Here is a 16,833-nt window from a genome sequence, read left to right on the forward strand (position 1 = left end):
CATCTTTTTATATAAATGGAAATAGAAAGTTGCTCTAAGGAAGGGTTTATGGCCACTGTTGGAGTTCATACTGCACCTGATAAATTAATGGGTGGAATGTAACTTATGAGTGAAACTTGCTCAATGAAGTAAATTGGTGCATGCTTAGTAATAGAACCACATTTATTTTTGAAAGGTGGTTGCCATATCTTTAGTTACTTTGCCAGATACACTTCAGAAGGCATTACTATGGATAAGAGTTATGTGCACATCAGGCTAGGAGGTTTTATTTGTTCACTCAGGCAATGTAGGCATTGCTAGCTGGGCCAGTATTTATTGATGGTCCCTAGTTACCCTTGAGAAGGTGGTGGTGAGCTGCCTACTTAAACTGTTGCAACCCAAGGTTCCCCTCCATCTAGAACAAACACCTGGGATTGAAGGCAGACAAGTCTACAAGATGTGATGGCTTACAACCTAGCATCTTAAAGGGACTGGGAGCAGATAGTGGATACAGTGGTTATAATAGCCCACAATTCCCTTGATGAGGGGAAGGTTCTAGTGGATTGGAAAGATTTTAAGCTAACACCTTTATTCAAAAAGGGAGTGAGGCACAAAGTTGGGAACCACAGATCAGTTAGTTTCATGTGTCATTGGGAAATTGTTAGAATCTGTTATTAAGGAAGTAGAAACAGTATATTTGTAAAATCAGAACACAATCCATCAGAGTCAGCATGATTTAATAAATGGCAAATTGTGTTTGGATAATTTGCTAGAGTTCTTCAAAGATGTAACAATCAAGGTAGATAATGGAGATCCTGCAGATGTGGTATACTTGGACTTCCAGATGGCATTGATATTGTGCCGCACCAAAGATTAATGCACAAGGTAAGATCACATGGGGTTAGAGGTAATTTATTAGCTTGAACAGAGGATTCATTAATCAACAGAAAGAAGAGAGTTAGGATAAATGGGTCTTTTTCTGGTTAGCAAACTTCAACTCATGGGGTAGCATAGGGTTCTGTCCTTGCTCCCAACTATTTGCAATTGACATTAATGATTTGGATGCAGGGACAGAAAGCACCATAGCCAAATTTGCAGTTGGCACAAAAATAGGTGGAAACGTAAGCTGCAATGAAGAAATAAGAAATTTACATGTGAATATGGATAGCTTAAATGAATGAGCCCAAATGTGTCTGATGAAGTTTAAAGTGGATAAGTATGAAGTTATCCTTTTTGGTCAGAGGAATAGAATGGCAGCTTATTACCTAAATGGAGAAAAAAGTACAAAGTGTTTTGTTGTAGAGGGACCTAGTGTCTTTGCGCATGAATCACTGAAACATTGCATATAGATACAGCAGGTAATAAGAAAGACAAAGGAGAGCAATTACAAAAGGAATAGAGGATAAAAGTAGGGAAGGGGTGCTGCAATGTACAGTGCATCCATGAGACTACACCTGGAGTATTCCGTGCAATTTTGGTTCCCTTCCTTGAGGAGGATGAAGTTGTTTTGGAGACAAATCAAAGGAGGTTTCACAGATGAGGGATTTGTCTTATGATGAAAGATTGAGTAGTTTCACAGGATGGGATAGAAGCAGGAGTAGGCCATTTACCCGTTGAGCCTGCTCCGTCATTCATTAGGATCATGACTGATCTATCCATTGTCTCAGCTTCTCCTACCTGCGTTATCCCCATAAACCTTAATTCCCCTACCATGCACAATTTCATCGTAATTGAAGCAGGATTTGGAGCCGTTCAGGCCAACACTCTCTGGAGTTTAGAATATTGAGAGGAGATCGAGTCGATTCCTCCTGTGGGGTAATCTAGAATGAGAGGTCATAATTTTAGGATAAGGGGTAACAGATTTAAAATAGAGATGAGGATAAATTCTCTAAAAGGGTCAGGAGTCTGTGAAATTTGCCACTCCAAAGGTGGGGGAGTGTTGGGACATTAAGTAAATTCAAAGGTGAGATTGACAGATTAGCAATAGGTTGACGGGTTAAAAAAGACAGATGAATGCATGGCTGAGGAGCTGGTGCAGGGTAGAAGGATTTACATTTTTGGATCATTGGAATGTCTTCTGGAGTAGACGTGACCTGTATAAGAAGCACGGATTGCACCTGAATTGGAAGAGGACTAATTTACTGGTGGGGAGATTTGCTAGAGCTGCTTGTGAGCATTTAAACTAGTAAGGGGGGAGACCCAGGGAGATGGTGAGGAAAGTGTTCAGTTTGAGAGTGGTAGAGTTGGGAAAAAGAGTAAGTCAAACAGACAGGACAGGCAGGAACAAAGAAAAGAAGGAGGTAGGACTCATAAATTAAACTGCATTTATTTCAAAGCAAGGAGCCTAAGGCAAATGAACTCAGGGCATGGTTAGGAACATGGGACTGGGATATCATAGTGAATACAGAGACCTGACTCAGGAACAGACAGGACTGGCAGCTTAATGTTCCAGGGTATCGATGCTATAGGAATGATCGAAAGTTTGGGGGGGGGGGTGAGCAAGTGAGGAAGGGGAGTGGCACTTTTGATTAGGGATAACATTATGGCTGTATTTAGGGAAGATATTCCTGGGAATACATTCAGACAAGTTATTTGGGCAGATTTGAGAAATAAGAAAAGGGACAATCAACTTATTGAGAAAGTGTTAAATACTCTTCCAGTAGTCAGTGGAAAATTGAGAAACAAATTTGTAAGAAGATCTCAGTTATCCGTAATTATAATAGGGTGGTTGTGGTACGGGATTTTAACTTTCCAAACATAGACTGCCAGAGTATTAAGGACTTTGATGGACAGGAATTTGTTAAGCATGTACAAGAAAATTTTCTAATTCAGTATGTGCATGTACCTACTAGAGAAGGTGCAAAACTTGACCTACTCTTGGGAAGTAAGGTAGGGCAGGTGACTGAAGTGTCAGTGGGGGAGTACTTTGGGGCCAGCGAGCATAATTCTATTAGTTTTTAAATAGTGATGGAAAAGGATAGACTGGATCTAATATTTAAAAATTCTAAATTGGAGGAAGGCCAGTTTTGATGGGATTAGGCAAGAACTTTCAAAAGCTGATTGGAGGCGAATGTTTGCTGGTAAAGGAACGGCTGGAAAATGGGAACCCTTCAAAATGAAATGACGAGAATCCAGACACAGTATGTTCCTGTTAGGGTGAAGGACAAGGCTGGTGGGTGTGGGGAATGCTGGATGTTCCTTGAAAGTGGAGTCACAGTTGGAAGTGACAGTGAAGAAGGCATTTGGTATGCTTGCCTTTATTGGTCAGCACACTGAGCACAGGAGTTGGGATGTCATGTATAGGACATTAGTTAGGCCACTTTTGGAATACTGCATGCAATTCTGGTCTTCCTGCTATAGAAAAGATGTTGTGAAACTTGCAAGGGTTCAGAAAAGATTTAAAAAGATGTTACCAAGGTTGGAGGGTTTGAGCTAGAGGGAGGGACTGAATAGACTGGGGCTATTTTCCCTAAAGCATCAGAGGCTGAGGGCTAACGTTTAGATTAGATTACTTACAGTGTGGAAACAGGCCCTTTGGCCCAACAAGTCCACACTAATCCTCTGAAGAGCAACCCACCCAGACCCATTCCCCTACATTTACCCCTTCACCTAACTTTACGGGCAATTTAGCATGGCCAATTTGCCTAACCTGCACATTTTTGGACTGTAGGAGGAAACCGGAGCAAACCCACGCAGACACGAGGAAAATGTGCAAACTCCACACAGACAGTTGCCTGAGGTGGGAATTGAACCCGGAGTCTCTGTGAGGCAGCAGAGCTAACCACTGTGCCACCGTGTTGCCCATGTTCTAGAGGTTAATAAAATCATGAGGATCATGGATAGGGTAAATAGACAAGTCTTTTCCCTGGGGTGGGGTGGGGTGGGGTGGGGGGGTGGCGGTCCAAAACTAAATAGCATGGGTGTAAGGTGAGAAGGAAAAGATTTGAAAGGGACCGAAGGGATAACTTTTGCACGCAGAAGGTGGTGCGTATATGGAGTGAGCTGCCAGAAGAAGTGGTAGAGGCTGGTAAATTACAACGTTTAAAAGGCATCTAGACGGGTATATGAACAGGAAGGGTTTAGAGGGATATGGGCAAATGCTGACACATGGAATTAGATTTATTTAGGATATCCAGTCTGTATGGATGAGTTGGACTAAAGGGTCTGTTTCCACACTGTATGTCTCTATGACTCTAAATCCTGCCGGAAAGTGGATTTGAAGAAGGGATGAGATCAGCTATGATTATATTGAATGGCAAAGCAGGCATGAGGAGCTGAATTGCCTCTTCCTGCTGCCACGTTCTTATCAGTGAACAGCAGATTTTTAAAATGAGAATCAAGTAACCTTTACCACCATTTTGCTTGCGCCTGAAGTATATTGAATTCAATTTGACCTCATGACCTTAAACTGCTGAACTGAATCACACTTCAACGTCTTAATAATGCAGCAGAGCAGGAGCAAGAAGGAAAGATGTTATACCCTCCATGCTGATCTGTGAACCAAAATCAGCCAGTTCAGGCACATAAAATGCCACAGCAAAAACCACGACTCTGCATTGAACTCATTCTCAAATTGAGAAATAGGTGATGGATGACTGCAGAACTATCATAAACCAACTGTTGCATTGTTAAACCTTTTCAATCAACTTGCTGATGGGAGTTAATATTGGTGATGCATGATAACACACAGATCTGATTTTAATACTCTCCGTATTATTAACTGATAGTTAAGCAGAAATTAACATGTAGTGTATGGATTTACACAAAATTACTAGTCTTTATTCATTCGTGAGATGTGGGTATTGCTGATAAAGCCAGCATTTATTACCAATCCTTAATTGTTCAGAGTTCAGATAGGAGTCTGCTGTTGGTCTGGAGTCACATAGAGTCATAGAGATGTACAGCATGGAAACAGACCCTTCAGTCCAACATGTCCATACCGACCAGATATCTCAACCCAATCTAGTCCCACCTGCCAGCAGCCGGCCCATATCCCTCCAAACCCTTCCTATTCATATACCCATCCAAATGCCTCTTAAATGTTGCAATTGTACCAGCCTCCACCACATGCTCTGGCAGCTCATTCCATAAACGTACCACCCTCTGCGTGAAATAGTTGCCCCTTAGGTTTCTTTTATATCTTTCCCCTCTCACCCTAAACCTATGCCCTCTAGTTCTGGACTCCCCGATCCCAGGGGAAAGACTTTGTCTATTTATCCTATCCATGCTCCTCATAATTTTATAAACCTCTATAAGGTCACCCCTCAACCTCTGACGCTCCAGGGAAAACAGCTCCAGCCTGTTCAGCCTCTCCCTGTAGCTCAAATCCTCCAACCCTGGCAACATCCATGTAAATCTTTTCTGAACCCTTTCAAGTTTCACAACATCTTTCCGCTAGGAAGGAGACCAGAATTGCACGCAGGCAGGTAAAGATAGCCAATTTTCATCTCTGAAGGACATATAGAATGCGACGGGTTTTTATGACAGTTAATGGTTGCCATCAGGCTAGCATTTTTAGATTAGATTAGATTCCATACAATGTGGAAACAGGCCCTACAGCCCAACAAGTCCACACCGACCCTCCGAAGAGTAACTCACCAAGACCATTCCCCTACCCTATATTTACCCCTGACTAATGCACCTAATGCTATCTAATTTAGCATGGCCAATTCACCTAACCTGCACATCTTTGGATTGTGGGAGGAAACCAGAGCACCCAGAGGAAACCCACGCAGACACAGGGAGAATGCGCAACACAGACAGTTGCCCGAGGCTGGAATCAAACCTGGGTCCCTGGCGCTGTGAGGCAGCAGTGCTAACTAGTGAGCCACCGTGCCGCCAATCCAAGTCTTTTATCAAATTCAAATTTTGCCATCTACCACACTGGCACTCAAGTCACTATGCTACTGACTCCCCTAAATCTTCTACTTGCTGATGCAAAAATACAAGGGTAAGACAATTAGCTGCAATTATAAACAAAGAAAACATTGGTTAGTGGAGGAATCTCTTGTTCATTGTTGCAGTATAGATGCTGCATGAAAACGACTTCTAGGTACTTTGCTGGAGAAAAAAACCCAGCAAAAGCAGGAAATCAAAGCCCAGGAATTTTGCCAGTGATGAAGATTCTTTGCTGCTGACTCCATCACCTATTTGGGTCTCGATAACCCAAAAAAAAATAACCCAAAATAAGGTTGCTCCTTGAAGGACTTTTGCCAGCTCCTCAAACTAGGTTAACAGCTTTGGAGTAAAAATAGACAACATCGACTGTGTGCTCATTCTACATGACTGGATGCTTCTGAGCACTATCAGGAGTCACAATGCTTGAATACATTACTAGGGTAACACTTTCTCCTCTTTTGTCACTTTTCTCTCTCACACTCAGAGTAACCTCTAACAAAAATTATGGAATCCAATATTCTTGGAAATGCTGATGATTACATATATTAAGGAGATCAGGATTCCACGGGATTTCAGGGAGAAGACAAAACACAAATTTAGTTGTTGGGAGACTTGTATTCATAATTCAAACATGGCTGACAACAAACACTGAGCAGTCTCACAAGTACAGGTCTATGGCAATGTGCATAGACATGGCCAAAATATAAAGGAACAGACCATTGACTAAAAGGCTCTTGATGTTTGGGCCGTGTTGGTGGAGCCTTACAGAATGAAAAAAATGGCACAATAAAGAAATAATGTAAGCATCACCAATGCTGCATTCAATCAAGGCTGCAAGCAAAGAAAACACATGGAAAAGAATGTGGGCCAGGATGCAAATCCTTGTAGCACAACAGCTTTTGCCTTGGATACCACAGGAGAGATCCTATTCCAAGGTGTTATATAAAGCATTAACTCTTTCTCTCTTCACAGCAGCTACCCGACCTGTTGAGTTTCTCCAGCATTGTTTTTTTTATAACAGGAGTGATGGGAATTGGTAATTTATTTCTTGGTTTATCCTCGACACTTGCATTTTGTGAGAACAGGATGGGATGTGGAAGTTTGTACACACATTTTTAGAGGATGCACCAGACTCAGTACTTCCTTTTGCTTGTCATATTTATAAGGGAAATTTTGCCTTTAATTAGTTTCCCTTGGAAAACGCACAATCTCAAATGTTGTTAGCATTAGTGTGCATCTATGGCATTTCTATAATACAAGGTGCCACTGTGCCATCATCTTGTGCTTTACAGCTTGTTTGTAGCAGTTAAGTGGATTTAGGTATGACATCTATCACCACCTGAGGCATGGAGTTGCCTACTGAAGGCTATCCAGAAAGAAAAACAGTATGCATTGTTTGACTTGCTTCTGCAGAGAGAAGCAAAGTTGCACAGCTGTGCACATAACTAGTACAGTAGAATGAAATGTTAAATATGTTTCTATTTGAATGTGGAAATAACTAAGCCCGTTCCATCTGTGCATGTTCTCTGTCGAAGTCATAAACAATTTATGGGGAAGGCTCCTGAGAGGTCCTCTGTAGATTTGCTTTTTATTAAAATGCACAAATTCCACTCAACGTGACAAGAATAGCCCTATGTTTGAAAAGGCATGCTCTATTCTAGCTGTACAATTCAGATAGTTGAGAAAATTTCCCTTGTCACTTACCCAGAAACATATTTAGATAAGTTACTCGTAGCAACTTAAGGATCTTGAACTTCTATGCCTCCATTAGCACAATAGTCCTAGATTTTGAATCTTTGAGTGCAGCACTAATCTCTGTGTGCAGCTTTGCTGGAAGGTTTCTGAACCTCTGCCGAATAGTTGCCAGTAGAAGATCCAGAGGTTGAAAAACAACGTTTTAATATCTCTCAGACAGTGGGCATCAATGCCGATGCATCAGCAATTCTGACAGCTGATCCAACTTAAAAATTCATCAGTTTCAATATAATTTACCTTTAGATAACACTTTTAATGTGGCGAAATATTCCAAGGGAATTCACAGAGTTGATGATCAAACAGCATTTGATACAAATAATCAGATGATCAACAATTGAACTAGGTAAGCAAAAGTGTGGGCAAATAGTTTTTATCAAGTGCCGAAGAATAAAGTGAAGTGGACAGGAAGAAAGGTTGGGAGGGAATTCCGGAACCTGGGGCCTAGACAGTTAAAAGCACAGCACCAATGGCAAAGCAGAAACAAAAAACAAAAAAATGAATTCTGTGCAAAAGACCTGAATCAAAGTAGCAGAATGATATTAGATGTCGCATGGGGAGAGGAAAAACCCATGGAATAATTTGAAAACAAAAAAGAGAACGTTAAAAGAATTACCCAATTGGGAGTCCAGGGTACTGAGCAAAATGTCAAAAAGGACTTTTTAAAGAATTCACTCTTGGGATGTGGGCATTGATGGCTGGTTTATTCCTAGATATCCTTGAGAAGGTGATAGTGAGCTTAGTTCTTGAACCACTAAAGTCCATGTGCTGTAGGTAGATGCACAATGCTGTTAAGGAGGGAATTCCAGGATCTTGAACCAGTGCCAGTAAAGGAACGGCGACATATTTTCAGGTCAGGAGAATGCATGGCTTGGAGGGGGACTTGTGGTGTTCACATTTATCCACTGCCCTTGTCCTTCTAGATGGGTGTGGATGTGGGTTTGGAGGGTATTGTTTCAGGAATTTTGGTGAATTGCTGCAATGCATCTTGTAGTCAGTACACACTGCTGCTACTGCACGTCGATGGTGGATGCGATTCCCCTGACTGACTGTGGCAGTCTGGATTAGTGGTGCTGGAAGAGCACAACAGTTCAGGCAGCATCCAAGGACAGGCAAAATCCGAGGACAGGCAAAATCCGAGGACAGGCAAAATCGACATTTCGGGCAAAAGCCCTTCATCAGGAATAAAGGCAGAGAGCCTGAAGCGTGGAGAGATAAGCTAGAGGAGGGTGGGGGTGGGGAGAGAGTAGCATAGAGTACAATAGGTCAGTGGGGGAGGAGATGAAGGTGATAGGACAGGGAGGAGAGGGTGGAGTGGATAGGTGGAAAAGGAGCTAGGCAGGTTGGACAAGTCCGGACAAGTCAAGGAGACGGTGTTGAGCTGGAGGTTAGAAACTAGGATGAGGTGGGGGAAGGGGAAATGAGGAAGCTGTTGAAGTCCACATTGATGCCCTGGGGTTGAAGTGTTCCGAGGCGGAAGATGAGGCGTTCTTCTTCCATGCGTCTGGTGGTGAGGGAGCGGCGGTGGAGGAGGCCCAGCACCTCCATATCCTCGGCAGAGTGGGAGGGGGAGTTGAAATGTTGGGCCACGGGTGGTTTGGTTGATTGGTGCGGGTGTCTCAGAGATGTTCCCTGAGGCTCTTTGCAATGAGTGGCAACCTGAAGTTGGGTGCTCATGGGTAAGATGGACATGCTTATGCTCATGGGAATGATGGACACAAATTTGGGAGTAACAACACACCCAGGGTGTGGGGCTGAGAGTTAAAATCTTGTGAGCTCTGAGACAACAATGATTATCAAGCTCTGTTCCCTCTGGTTTCATTGGTTTTATTTCCCTCTCCCAGTCCCCTCTCACAGTCTTCATCGATGGGCCAAGACTATTTCCAAATCTGGAAATGTGATCACATTGGGAAAAGATTTGGGGAGCACTGCTGTAAACTATTTTCAGGCCTTGTGAATATATCAATGCTTCCCTTTATGCAGCAGGTAAAAAGATGTTAGTTATTGAAAAATACAGACACAGCACTGCTTCTATTTCTGTACAAACAGCTCTGGGCATTGCTGTACACAACATGGTTTCGTGAAGAGACACTTGGAAGCAACAGCACAATGCACATATTGCCAGGTGTAACTGAACAAAATGCAAATAGCTTCCCAGCTAAACATAAAGAAAACAGGAATTTCTGCGTAGCTGTTGTAATAGTTCTGAAATATCCCACTGACCTTTCTTTTGTGCTTCCTTCAGCAAGACACTGGCTAAAGTCAGAAGAATGATTACTGAAGCAAACCTGAAACCTCCTTAGATACATTTCTAATCGACAACCAAATTATTTTCATTGCTTTCGAATTTCAGCCAGAATCTCTTCTCTGGAGAAGCAGATGGTGTCAGTCAAACAGACATGAACTCCGTACCTTTGGGTTAAGCACCACTGGGTCTTGGATAAAAATAAGATGCCAGAAAGGCTCAGATATCACTGTACTTTGAACTTCTTCAACAGTGTTATTGACATTCCTTCATGCTGAGCTTGTATCAGTTAACATTTTCAGACACATATCTGTTTACTAATATTGCGCGCAATGAAAGGATCTACATTGCCAATTAGTCTTTGATTGATTAGGTCACCTGAAATCGCATTTTCTTTATTCTGTCAAATGTTGTTCAATAATGATTTAGTGAAGTGACTTGGGATGTTTTACTGCATTGAAATGTTGAAAATAGAAGCAGGAGTAGCTTATGCAGCCCTTTGGCCTGCTCCACCATTCAACATAATTGTGGCTTATCATCCTGTTCCTGCTTTCACCCCACATCCATTAATCCCTTTTGTCTTAAGAACTATACCTAACTTCTTCTTAAAAACATTCAATATTTTGGTCTCAGCCGCTTCTGTGGCAAAGAAGTCCACAGGCTCACCATGCTCTGAGTGAAGATATTTCTCACCTCAGTCCTATAAATGCTCTAACCCCATGTCCATAGACTGTGACCCCAGTTCTGGACTCCCTGGTCTTCAGGAACATCCTTCCTGCATTCATTCTGTTCGAATTTAAAGATCCCTGTGAGATTCCCCCTTGTTCTTCTCAACTCTCGTGGATGTCGTCCTAGCCGATCCAGTCCCTCTTCATAATTCAGTACTGCCATCCCAAGAATCAGTCTGATCCACTTTTGTTGCACTCTGTCCATAGCCAAACATCCTTCTTCAGAGAAGGAGAACAAAACTGCAGAATAATACTCCAGTAGTCATCTCACCAAGGCCTTATACAATTGTAACAAGACATCTCACTGGTGTACTCAAATCCTCTCGCTCTGAAGACCAACATACCATTAGCCTTCATCACTGCCTTCTGCACCTGTATGCCTACTATCAGTGATGGCATGCAAGGACAGCAGTGTCTTTGGGTATGTCTATCCCAATTTTACATCATATAAATGCATGATATTGTAATGATCAGGTATAATCAAGGTCATACATTTTTCATTGAAAATGGTTAAATTTTTACAAGCTTTTCAATACGTTTAGAAAGCCTTGCAAAGCCTTCTATAAAGGGGGGTCATTATAGTTTGAAGGATCCAGAAAGGTTGATGCGATTAAAAGTTTAAAATAGAAGTACAGAATGCAAAGTGTGCTGTAACAGTTAATTCCATACAGGAGGGGATGTAGATGTTGGATTGTTGGGGTTCCTCAAGTAGCTACCGTTAAACATTGCCATGGAAGTATTAATGAGGGAATCCAACACATCACAGATTTCTCCGGTAGCCAGTTGCCCCTTTAAGGTTCTAATGAGAAGAAAAAATAATGCGGGTTAATAGCCAACCGAGAAAGTAAAGTCTGTGCAATGTCAGCCAAAGACAAGAATATAGATAATGGAGAAAATAAGGATCTGTCATTGCCCAGTCCTAAACAGCGAAAGAATAACTATCTGATGCTGCAGCTGCCAATCATTAGGGGATGAATGCAAGATTTTATGCTCAAATTACCAAGAGACAGGAAGTCTATCAGTGACACATTGATCACAGACTGAAAACTTAGCCTCATTCAGACTGTAATCTTGGGATTTGAATCTATTCTTATATAGTTACTAAGCAAAACCCAGCTAATGCTCAGATATTAGGTCTTGGAAAGTATCTCCCTACATATTAAAATGCACTGAAATATGCTTTGTAACTGCATGATGAGTTCTGCTTAATCTTCAAGGTGACAGGATCACTGGCAGCCTCTAGGTTAGGGCTCTCTTGATAACAGCTAGTGTAAAATGCAACATCTCAACCAGCAAACAAGCTGCAGAGTACCATTCTATCTTCCTGTTAGTGTCTCTCCATTACAGATGGAAAGTGGAAGGAAAAGTACCCATGCATTTTGTAGACACCCAGCATGTGCAAAGCCTCATTAATGCAGCTAATGGGGTCTTGAAAATAAAAGATTCCAGCATTGTATTTAGTATTTATAATTTAGTATTGAGCTTATGATCATTTAGATTCTGTTGACAGCCATTAAGAAATGAATCTTAACATGAGGAGCAAATGCAATTGAGGCATGTGCTTTGAATGGACAAAAACCCAAGCAGGTTTTGAATACTGATTGGAGAAATGCATTTATACATAGTATACTGGTTTGCCATAGTCATGTGATCACTGTCTCTACTTGTTTTCATTTTGACTCATGGAAACACCTTACATAGATTTCCCTTTACAACATTGGAGAAGGATATTCCTGTCTTCATAGCATCTACTAACGTGAATCAAGGTCTGTCATTTATCTATATTTTGATGTCATTTGTTTCAGAGTCTGGATTTTGACATAACAGCAAATGGGCTTGGTCTGTGCATTTGAAAAGGCTTAAAGAATAACCTATGTCTTTGAGCAGCCATGTTGATTTCCTTTAAAAATAGACTGAGAGAACATTCTTGGTATAAAATGATGTTTTGTTTGTATTGGGATAGTTTTTACAAGCAAATAAAGTGTGCATTAGGCTTTCAGTTTGGAAGTTTGGGGATTTTTTTTCTTTTGATTACAGTCATAACTTCAAAAAAAACTTTTGCATTTCAGTTTGGCAAGTTTGCAGAAGTCTTGCCTGAAACTGGATTTATAAAATCCTGAGAATGTATAAACTCCTGAGAAAGGGAGATACTTTAGAACTGTTAAGAAAGAGGTTGCCTAAGTATTTGGCTTAAAATGTACAGACTAGATCTCCACTATCACCTGATGAAGGAGCGTCGCTCCGAAAGCTAGTGTGCTTCCAATTAAACCTGTTGGACTATAACCTGGTGTTGTGTGATTTTTAACTTTGTACACCCCAGTCCAACACCGGCAACTCCAAATCAGACTAGAAGCTTTTGGTTAAAACCCCGAAGGAACTATTTGAAGCTGATAAAGTCTAAGTGCAGTTCTGTGAAGATCCAAAGCTGGCAGATTCTTAAGACGGGGGAATTAAAGCCACAGCTAAGTCTCTCTGGTGGTTGATCACTGTAAAAAGGTGCCGTTGTGATTAATGGGATGATAGTTTACCATTTAGAAATCTTCATTTCTTTTGTGTAATAAATTTCTTACTTTTGTCAAACCTGCAGATCCTAAACAAGCTGTTCCTGTACAGCTACAACACTGGAACAGAGTAGACAATATGGAAAATTGTCTGTTCTGTACATAGAAGCTAGGACAATCCAATCTGGCTAATAATCACCCTATCAGTCTATGCTCAATCATCAGTAAAATGGTGGAAGGGGTCACGAACAGTGTTACAAAGCAGCAAGTGCAAAGTAGTAACCTATTTACTGACCCTGTTTGGGCTTTGACAGGGCCACTTGGTTCCAACAAGTCTAATCCCCAGAGGTGAGCTGAAAGTGACTACCCTTGACATCATGAAAGCATTTGATTGAGTGTAACATCAAGGAACCTGAGCAAAACTGGAGTCAATGGGAATCAAGGCAGAAACTCTCCACTGGTTGTAGTCATAATTAGCACAAGCAAAGATGGTAGTAGTTGTTGGAGGTCAACCCTCTTAGACCCAGCACATCACTACAAGAGTTCCTCCAGTATTGTCCTAACTCCAAACATCTTCAGTGTTTCATCAATAACCTTTCACTCCACTATTAGCTCCGAAGAGATGTTCGTTGATAATAGCACAACTGTTAAAATCATTTGCGACTTCTCAGATACTAGTGCAGTTCATGCCCATGTGTAGCAAGATCTGTGCAACATCTCAGCTTGGGCTTACAAGTGGCAACTAACATTTAAACCATGTGAATACCCAGGAAATAAGCAAGATAGAATCTAAAAATCACCCTGGACATTCAATGGACTGTCCATCACTGAATACCTCATTATCAATGTCCTGGGGGTTATCATTGACCAGAAGGTGTGAGTGCTTGATCAGAGCAAGACCTTTATCTTTCAGATTCTGTATCGTTTGTGTTGACAGTTTCCAGTGTGTATTGAGCATTCTGATAGTTTTTTTTTGGTTTGAATAGAAGCTGCTTTGTGTGGAAGTTCCAAACTCCAAAATAGCTCCCCATCCTTTGCAGTGAGCTTACAGAGATACTCACACTCTGATGTCAAATTAGGCAATAGGTTTGCTCGATAATTTGTGAATCCAATTAATTGTACTGTTTCCATATATGCTGATCAATGGGTCTATACTATGCACTCATCTAGTGAGGGGAGGCAATGGCCTAGTGCTAGTTTATCAATAGTTTCTGTTATCCCAGAAACTCAGCTGATGTCCTGGGGACTAGGGTTTGAATCCCACCACAGCAAATCATAGAATTTGAACACCATAAAAAAAATCTGGAATTTAGAAGTTACTGATGACCATGAAACCATTATCATTTGTCAGGAAAACCCATCTGGTTCACTAATGAAGGGAAGGAAATCTGCCATCCTCACCTGGTCTGGCCTACATGTGACTCCAGACCAATAGCAATGTGGTTGACTCTCAATTGTCCTCTGAAATAACCTAGCAAGCCACTCAACCTAAGGACAGCTAGGGACAGGCAATAAATGCTAGCCTGCCAGTGATGCCCATGTCCCAAGAGTGAATTAAAAAAGCAAGGGTTCTAATAGCGCCCCCTGGGAACTCCATTACAAACATTCCATCAGCCCAAAAGATATCCATTGATTATTACTGTCTTTTTCTTATCACTTGCTCAATTTTGTATCTATGTTGTGACTGTTCCTTTTATACCATGATCTACCATTTCCTCACAGGCCTATTGTGTGGCATAGTGTCAAACACCTTCGGTAAATCCATGCATATCACATCAGCAGCATAATTCCCACCAAGCCTTTCTGTTACCTCTTCAAGAAAAAAACAGCAAGTTAGTTAAATATGATTTCCCCTTGAGAAATTCAACCTGACACTTCCTAATCAAACCATGAAATATATCACGTTCCCTGGATGAAAATGTATTATTGATGTCCTTATATGATGCCATTAGACTTGCCAAGTTTTCTCTCAGCCTTAATGAATGCCCTTCTCCCTGCATGCAGGGCATACAAATGCTCAGAAATATGCAATTAATTGTAGTTCCTTCCCAGCAGCAGGATGATCACTCATTACCAAAGGAATATTTGTTTTGGACAGTAGCCCCTAACTATTTGCTGTGAGTTCATTGCATGGATTGTGAATACCAGAATATATGCTAAAGCACAACTTATTGGTTGACTAGGATTTTATGAAAAATCTTATCTTTTGCTATGTGATTTATTTCATGCAGTCCATTACCAAAGGGTCTTCTTTTTCCCTGCTGCTGAGCTCATTACTGGCAAATTCAACCATTGTTAGTTAGGAATTTAGCTGGTGCTTCCAGTCTGGGGGTCCATATCCATTTCTCCTTTAGGTTGTCTGCTTTTGCTCATTTCTTTTTCAATTCTCCAATGTCTTCAAGTCGATTGCTTTTAGCCATTTGATAGGAGACACACTGGGCCCTCATGCTGTCCTCCCTTTTTCTTCCAACATATATCGCATTCATCACAGTTCCCTCCAAAAAGGTTTAGCACATTTGTCATTCATTACCCCTGCATCCTTTGGTAGGAATTTTAACATGTGTCAAGATGGATGGGCAAACTGCCAACTCAGTTTCAAGATAATAAGCTTTTCTTTCCTTTAAATGCCTATCCACTGATGTCAACAACACCTGCTTCATATTCTGATTAGAGATAGGTCTGGTTAAAGCAATACAGTAATGTCTGGATTCTGTAAACTGTCAATGTATTGACTTCCCAAAAACATGTGCCTTGTCGTGTTCTACATCCAGTTTCATTTTCATAAATGGCCTGGTGAACAGTATGCATATTTCACCTGACTCTTGTCTGTGCTGATAAAGTGGTTCACCCCAGTTATTTTACAGAGAATCACTAGTCTACTTAATGATTTCAGCCAGATTCAACCCCAAGCCTGAAGTGAGAAGACTCACAATTTCTTTAACCTTTTATCTTGGTCTATTTTATTTAAAAAGAAGTCTCAGTAACACTTAAATTTCACACACTGCAGACATGCTACAAACAAGAAGCAAGAGAAGGCTACCAGACCTCTCGATCCTGGCCCATCATTGAAGTATATCCTGCTGATCTGTTCTAACCTCCAATCTACATTCCTGCTTACCCCTGATAACCATTCACCCTTCCTTGACAAAGATCTATGTACCTTTGTCTTAAAAATATTCAAGAACTCTGCTTCCACCATCTTTTCAGGTAGAGAGTTGAAAAGACTCACGAACCTCTGAGAGAATAAAATTCACCTCATCTCTGTTTTAAATGGGTGCCCTCTCATTTTTAAACAGTGACACGAGTTGATTCTCTTGAAAGAGGAAGGATCTTCCCCACATCTACCTCATCAAGACCCATCAGATTTTTTTTTGTTTCAATCAACTCACCTCCTATTTTTCTAAACTCCAATGTGTACAAGTATAACCTGTCCAACCTTTTGTCGCACGCTACAGGAAGTCTGATAAACTTTCTGTGAACTACTTACATCTTTCATTATTTACACCACAATTAAATCTGTGACTAAAATGTTCAATGCTAGGCTGAAGCTTCTTGTAACTAATGTAATCCCCTCTGGCAGATCAGTATCATTATCTTCTCCTTCTGAATCATCCATGTTGTGCATAATTTTTAAAAATGCCTTACGCCATTAGGACAATACATTGCATAATGGCATTTTGAGTCACATCTGTTTAAACCCTGGGCATTCCAAGGGTTCAAAAGTGCATGA

The 16,833-nt window shown here is 41.1% G+C and overlaps 1 protein-coding gene across 14 annotated transcripts in view; it reads right to left on the bottom strand.

Annotated features, from left to right (window-relative positions):
• LOC122559750 (voltage-gated potassium channel KCNC2-like) overlaps window positions 1-16,833 on the bottom strand; it is a 190,657-nt gene that overhangs the window by 77,573 nt on the left and 96,251 nt on the right. The window lies entirely within an intron of this gene.

This window comes from Chiloscyllium plagiosum, unplaced genomic scaffold, assembly GCF_037043375.1.
Source record: "Chiloscyllium plagiosum isolate Xiang-an unplaced genomic scaffold, Cpla_swu_hap1 HiC_scaffold_19, whole genome shotgun sequence".
Lineage (NCBI taxonomy): Eukaryota > Metazoa > Chordata > Chondrichthyes > Orectolobiformes > Hemiscylliidae > Chiloscyllium > Chiloscyllium plagiosum.